This window comes from Bactrocera dorsalis, chromosome 1 (assembly GCF_023373825.1).
Source record: "Bactrocera dorsalis isolate Fly_Bdor chromosome 1, ASM2337382v1, whole genome shotgun sequence".
Taxonomy (NCBI): domain Eukaryota; kingdom Metazoa; phylum Arthropoda; class Insecta; order Diptera; family Tephritidae; genus Bactrocera; species Bactrocera dorsalis.
This window is the reverse complement of record NC_064303.1, coordinates 11,302,722-11,308,259: the sequence shown is the minus strand read 5'-3', so window position 1 is coordinate 11,308,259 and position 5,538 is coordinate 11,302,722. Positions and strand designations below refer to the sequence as shown.

General features: G+C 33.0%; 1 pseudogene; it reads left to right on the top strand.

Annotated features, from left to right (window-relative positions):
• Positions 1–3,353: 3,353 nt before the first annotated feature.
• LOC125778495 (probable deoxyhypusine synthase) lies at positions 3,354–4,819 on the top strand (annotated as a pseudogene).
• The last annotated feature ends 719 nt before the right edge of the window (positions 4,820–5,538 follow it).

Below are 5,538 nucleotides of genomic sequence, written 5' to 3'. Positions count from 1 at the left end.
GCTTTAGTAATTGATTTATCGCATTTTCATTAACATTGGTTTTGCGTTTGTGCGTTTAGAATGAAAAATAAGCAAAAAGCTTTTGCAATATTAATGAAAAATTAAAAATATGCTAATGTTTTAAGTAAGCGGCAATTGTGGCATTGCTAGTGGAAAATATCATTGAATTAAGGTTTTGTATTGTGGAAGTATTTGGCATAGTAGCTTTAACTAGCAAACGCATTGTTCTCGAAAACTGAATTTTACACATGACATGGTGTGGGGAAGCTAAAAAAGAGTCGCGGTAAAAACTGAGCAATGGGCGTAACACGACCCACTTTTAGGTGAAATGACATAACACTTGGAACTCGTTCGACCGATTTAACAGTGTGAAAATCGGACTACAACCCACACCAACTTCCCATATAACACAATTTTAAATTTAATTTGCATTTTCACTTTCCAATTTATATGTAAATATATATGTATATGTAATTATATGTATATCACGCATTGAAACTCTGCCACCTTATGACCAAAATTGTTCTAATCAAACCAAAACTAGAGAAGCCCTATGTAACGTATAAGTGGGACCCCTGTACCTATAGATGATTTTTTGCCAAAAATTTCGGTAAATGTGTGAGATATGTAATCGAAATTTGGAGGAAATCTTTAGCTGATAAGGTTATGTGTTAAAAATGATTGAATCGAGTCATTACTTTCCTGTCTCCCCATATAGCTAACATAAAGATTTTCGAGCTTCCGAATGAACTTTATACCGCAGTTATCTTAATGAACATGAGAGGTGGTGTTTCACTTATAACAGTGCATCTTTGTGCTTAAAATGGACAAAATCGGCTGAAACCTTGACCTAGCCCCCATGATGGGCATTTTCAAACACCCAGCTGACTTTAGTCTATATAATTGGAGATGATATGTGAGCTAACTTGATAAAACCCAGCGAACAATTGATTAGTATGCCGAATATGTCAGTATATGTGTTTATATACATAGGTAAATTTATATATATATATAATTGCTTGGACTTTCCGTCCTGGTTGACGTTTTGTACTTAAAACACTTCCTTGGCTTTGATTCCTGCAAGTTGCAAGAGCATAAAATATTCGGGTTGCAACCGAACTTAGATCTTGTGAATAATGCAATCGACATTAAAGCTGTCAGCAAATAACTGTACAATAAGCCACATGCATAGATATGTAAATGTATATGGCTAACGGTGAGAGTTTGCATATGTACGCATGCGGACATGAAATCAGGCAAAATGTAACTCTAATGCAGAAATACTGGAGTGCACGCATGCGTTTGTTCTTAATTATGGCTGAGAAATATGATACATGAATATGTAAAAATAAGAGTATGCAGTTGATTTGGTATTGTGCAACTTAGGAGAAACGCTTCAATTGAGCTGACTACAGTTCCAAATGCACTTATGCAGCTCTAACATTTTTATCCATTTCTAGAGATAGTCAATTAGACAAATGTGCATACATACACATATACATACTTAATCATATAACCGAATTAGTAAATTGTGGCTGAGTTTCTATGGAATAGATTGTAAGCTGGAATTCTGCAAGTAAGTTGAGCTTTGGCAGAAATAATTGGCATTGTGTTACATCTTGAAAGCTTCGTTGAACTGGTTACAAAAGCCTTAGCCGTTAATCAGTAACAACAATACAATTCCAGAAAGGATATTATTGCAGCAGATTATTATTATTGCTCTCGTATAAGCAGTGATCGAATTATGATTGCTAGTTATGCATAAATGAGTGTATGTATAGGTTTGTACGTTTGAATAAATGTATGCATGCAGAGCAGTTGGAAATGCAATCATCAATTATTACTAGCTTTTGTTTTATCGGTTATTGTTTGTCTTGCCTGCGAAGCTCAACTCAGTTAATAAATGTGTACAATTTGTTGTTTTATTGTGAGTATGCGAATTATAGGAAGTTTTATTATCAATGCAGTTAATTTACTTACTCAAAAATGTACAAGTACAATGAAATATGTATATCGAAAATAATTAATTTTATTGTCCAATACTTAATCTCATATCATTAGCTGTGAGTTAAAGGCGTCGAGACCACAAAGTCAATAAAACTATTAAATAAATTCGTTTACATACGTAGGCTGCTTTTGTTCTTCGCCAATTTGGCTGCCGGATTGACTTGTGAAGATCAATTTTTTATTGGTGACATATTCATATGGTGTACGCATATGTATGTTTATATGCTTGTGATTTATTTGTTCGGCAATGTATGCAAATATATGTACATATAAGTATATATGAATGTATGAACATGCAAGTCAATGCGCGCACATGCGTATACATACACTCATATGAGCATGTGCAGATACACAAGATAGGATAGAAGATGTATGTCTTTTAACATCGTATACTATACAAATAAATATTTTTCTTACTAATAGAAATTAAAATAAAGAAAAATATTTATTTTTTATAGTATACGATGTTAAAAGCAAAAAAATTAAACATTTATTCTGTCGGGATTCGAACCTGGGACCTGTGTTAGCATCTTGACCTTCCAAGCGCTTACCACCAACACCACCATTGACAATTAGGTTGCGCTGACTTAATTATGATGTGGTTATGAATGCAAGAAACATACCATGGTTCTAATAATTTTGTTTAAGTATAGAATATACCTACTTTGTAGAACATTTGCTTTCGCAATAAATTTATCACAGCAATATACATTGTTATGTATGCCCTGAGAAGTATAGTCTTAACAAATTTATTTTTAATTTTTTGCTTACTAATAGAAATTAAATTTATCACAGCAATATTATGTATATGTATATTGCTGTGACAAATTTATTTTCTATTAGTAAGAAAAAAATATTTATTAGTATAGATTTCCAAAAGCACAGAAATGATTCTGTGAATTTATTCATTAAAATCGCCACTCAGAAGTCATTTTATCCCTTGTAAGCGAGCGATTTTCTTAAATCTCACGCTGCCAGATAAAACCATATACCTCGTGGGTCAGTTTCAAAACCACAGAAATGATTCTGTGCACAGTATATACAGTAGATAACCTTTTCGTGGTAGCTTTCTGGGGGGTGAATAGCGGCCATCTTGGATTTTCAGTGGTAGCAACCTGTAGCAACGCAGTGCTGTATAAATTGAGGTAGTAAATACTTAGCAAATTTACCTTACTAAAAAAAAAACTATAAATATTGTTGCTTAATATAACAGAAAATGTTTATATATTTACCGATAGGTGATTTAAATGCCATAGTGTGCAATAATTCGCCCATAAAAATATCATTTACTGATATTCAAATATTCTTTTTGTAGTGAGTTCTTAATAATAAAATTCAGCCCTGTTTTTAGATTTCTCGGTGGTGAGTTTTCTTCTGAATGTATTTGTTTACATTTGACCGACAGAAAACATAAAAGGTGCAGCTTTCCATATTCAAACATTTAAATTAAATCAAAACAAAGTTTAGTTTGTATAAAGTTACTAAATATTTTATTTAAAGCTTAATAATTGGAGTGAACATAGGTTTTATACAATAGAAAATGTCCGTTGAACCAGATATCGTCAAAGGAGCGGTACTTAAACGAAATGAAAAAACACACGGAAAACATACCCATTGTGCGGGGCTATGATTGAAATCAAGGAATTGACTACTCAAAATTATTTGAGTCGTATGTTAATACGGGGTTTCAAGCTACTAATCTTCGGTTGGCAATAAGAGAAATCAATCTAATGGTAATGTAACCATTTTATTATGGAAAAGTTTATGTATTTTAAAATATTCTTAGCTTGATTGTAGGCAGCAGCCGTTGAAACCTGAAGAAGCCGATTTGCATGAAACGGATGAATTCATTAGACGAAAACATAGCTGTACAATATTTCTTGGATTTACATCTAATCTAGTCGGGATTACGGGAGACATTACGATTCCTCGTTGAACACCAAATGGTGGATTGTGTAGTAACGATAGCGGGTGGCGTTTATTAAATGCCTAGCACCCACGTACATGGGATCATTCGAATTATCTGGCCGAGATTTAGGGGATCGTGGTATAAATCGTATAGATAATTTGCTTGTACCGAACGATAACTATTGCAAGTTCGAGGATTGGCTCATGCCGCTACTTGATGAAATGGTTGAAGAGCAAAAAATAAAGGGCATGATTTGGTCTCCTTCTCGTATTATGCAACGACTTGGGGAAAGGATAAACGACACCAGCTTAATATACTACTGGGCTGCAAAACATAAAATACCTGTGTTTAGCCCTGCCCTTACAGATGGTAGCCTAGGTGACATGATGTATTTCCTCTCTTTCCGTCACCCCGTATTAGTGGTAGATATTTTGTCCGATTTGCGACGTCTAAACACTATGGCTGTGAAAGCCACCAAATCGGGCATGATTATAATTGGTGGCGGTATAATAAAGCATCACATATGCAATGCGAATTTAATGAGAAATGGAGCCGATTATTCCGTTTTTATTAACACAGCTTCGGAATTCAATGGCAGTGACAGTGGTGCTCGACCAGATGAGGCTATTTCTTGGGGTAAAATAAAGAAAGAAGCTTCACCAGTTAAGGTGTATGCAGAAGCTAGTTTAGTAGTGCCATTGATTGTTGGTGTGACTTTTGTTAAAAGACATTCCAATGCAAAAAAAGAAAACGAACCATAATAATAAATAATTGTAAAAAATGCAAATTTGTGGACTTTAATTTGTAATAGTAAACGAATTTTTTAATAAAGCTTAGTCAATACGTATTTAACATAAACTCTTTATTCCAACGAAATTAAAAAAAAAAAATTATTAACATTATAAATATTTTTAATAATTTATTTTTGAATCTTTAAGTTTTGCATTTTCCACACCACCCCTGAGGTTTGCAATAAGGCGCGTTACCGACTTTTTTTAGGTGTTCGCTTTCCCGGTAGGCCTATTTCACACAAGATTTCGGCATTCTTCTGTAAACACAAACTTATTAAAAACTTCGACATATTTCTAATATATTTATACATCTTACCTTAATCGAGCTTTATTTCAGCAACAACACTTATCCACAATATAAAAAATATATATAATTAACACTAATATGTATTGTTCAAATCTTCTACATACATACGTTTGTGTTTAAACTCAATTTCCAATTGATGTTTTCCTATAACGGCTAACGAATTGTCAATTTGTACACTTATGTCAAACGACAAATTACCACCCAGGATTGTATCCTACTGCATGCAAAAATTTAGAAATACTTGAAGCTTGTTTAAAAATTGCCCGAAAAAAAAAAAAAAAAAAAATGAACAAAGATTCAAAATGTATCAATATATAATCACTTAACTAACGTAAACACTTGCATTATTTAATATATTTTAAAGTGTGGATCATCAAAATTTAAAATTTATATGTAGCTCAAATGCTAACACAACACCCTGGTAACCATGAAAGTAGCAAAAAGAGTGTTACACAACACCCTAAGATTTCTTAGAGGTGAGTATATGTATGTAAACAAAGCAAAGGTTGTCTAATGTATATACT